Genomic DNA, 2,384 nt, shown 5'->3' with positions numbered 1-2,384 from the left:
CACCCTGAGCCATGGTTCTGCTCGAGGTTTCTGCCTCTTAAAGGAAGTTTTTCCTTGCCTCTGTCGCCTAGTGCTTGCTCTTGGTGGGAACTGTTGGGCTTCTGTAAATATCATCACAGAGTACGGTCTAGACCTGCTCTTTTATGAAAAGCGCTGTGAGATAACTGTTGTTGTGATTTGGCGCTATATAAATAAAATTGAATTGAATTGAATTGAAAAAGCAGGACCCCTCTGTAGGCCAACAGCAAAGGCGGGACCCCTTTGGAGGCTGGCGACAAGGCGGGACCAGAGCCCGGTGGCTTGAGATGAAGATCAGAGTCTGGTAGCTGGAGTGTGGGACCAGAGAGCAGTGGCTGGAGATCTGAGCAGGGGGCCAGTGACAGGGCAGCAAGACTGGACACTGGCGTCAACCGAGAGTCCAGCAGGTGAGACGGAGGAGCCAGGGAAACTTGAGATTGCAGCAGCACAGGAACTAATGCACTGCTGGAGCTCTGGAACTGCAGCCTGGCAGGAACAGAGGATTGCTGCAGTTCTGACTCTGACTGGGAGTGAGGAGCAGAAGTTTGCCAGTTTGCTGAATGGGGACCAGTCCTGACTGATGGCCGACTGAGCTGGAGGTTAGCAGGCCGGTGATTAGCCCGCTAAGGAGCTGGAGCTGGCTGAAGACAGTCTGCCCTGCTGTTAACTGTACATGAGGTTGGATCAGCACCGGAAAGCTGCAGCTCACAAAAGCAGAGATTTTTATCTGCATTTTAGACATTTTAAAATTGTAATAAACTTACTGTTGGCTCAATAAATAGTTTGACAGATTATTTCTTGTATCTAAAACAATATTAGAGACTCTCAGGGGCCCTCTCCCTTCTCCAAGGTGCACATGGTTTAGTCTGCTCCTGCAGTAGGACAAAAACTGTTGAGTCTCTGATCTCTGTAAATACTCTGATGCTGATTTGAGGACTTCATTTCAAAAGAAGTAAAACCAGGCGACCAACAGAGAGAAGAAAGAAACCAATCAGAGGGAGAGCAGCTGCTGGTATGTAAAGCAGCTAGCCACACAGCTATTATAGTAGTTAGCTTGTTGCTAAGTGACGCAGCCTTTAGTCTGAGGGCCACAGAGTGAATCAGCTGCAGGTCCATCGTCACCATCTTCTCATGTTACTGAGGATGTCATCAGAAACACTGAAGAACTTAGACTGAGTTATATTGAACAGGACTTCCTGTATTAAGACCAGTCAATCAGTTTGAGTGACAGCAGCTTCACTTCCTGTTTCAACACTGGGGCCACCTGCTCCTGTAAATGTATGCACTGCGCCTTTAAGTCTCTAAAGTGTTAATCTGCAGTTACATTGTCTGCAGAGGCGCTTTGGGTTCAGAATATCTGAGTTGCAGTGAACCTACACTATGTTTCTGAAAATATGAATATTAATAATTGAGAAGATTAATATCAGAAGCACTCGTTCAGAATTGGGGCACCACGTAGAATAAAATTTTCCCAAGGGTCTAGGAAACCTTGGGTTATAACCAACACAATTAGCTGTTAACAATCAATCAGAATCTGAAACAGTACACACACACCGTATCTGTGATTCAAGTGAAATATTTATTCACTAACTGAGAAGACAAGTGAAGGGCAAATAAGGATATAGAAAACAAACAATGATTATATAGCAACAACAAAATGCAACAAACTAAAGTTGAAACAGAGTTAAAACAGGGTTCAATTAAGTGATTAAATAAGGGAACGAATGGACGCAGGTTGTGGATTCTAACATTATAACTAAATGGTAATTAGACCATGAATTTTAAGAGCTCCAGCGACAACCAGGACATGTCAGATTTGTGGTTTTGTTCTCCTGGGAGTCAACGGTCACCTTTCCTTCTTGAGATTTTACTTCTATCTTCTATCTCGTTTATTAATCATCTCTTTCACAGTGATCAACACTTTTATAAATGTCATGAGCTGCTAAACAATTCTATCATTTCTAAGCATCAGTATTGGAAAAAGAGAAGATATCTCATTAACTGTTCTTCAAGTCAGAACCATTGAACTTCTGGTTAAACACAGTTTCTAATAATCCTAACAGATGAATAAGCAGGCTAACTAAATAAGATCAGGGAAAACACACATTCTGATTATTAAACAATTCTTAATAGTGAAAAGCAAAATGGCTGAAACAAAAAATCAGGTCATTAAAGTAAATAAAGATACAACAAGACAAAGGATGATCAAGTTAAGAAACAATTCCTAAATTAAACTTTAAGCTACAATTATTGTTCTCAAATATAAATTTTACTGATACGACAGGATATTGAGAGAGCTATATATATATATATATACACATATATATATATATGTGTATATATATATATATATATGTGTATATATA

This window comes from Micropterus dolomieu, linkage group LG12 (genome assembly GCF_021292245.1).
Source record: "Micropterus dolomieu isolate WLL.071019.BEF.003 ecotype Adirondacks linkage group LG12, ASM2129224v1, whole genome shotgun sequence".
NCBI classification, from domain to species: Eukaryota; Metazoa; Chordata; class Actinopteri; order Centrarchiformes; family Centrarchidae; genus Micropterus; species Micropterus dolomieu.
The sequence above is the reverse complement of the archived record's forward strand: the minus strand, read 5'-3'. Positions refer to the sequence as shown.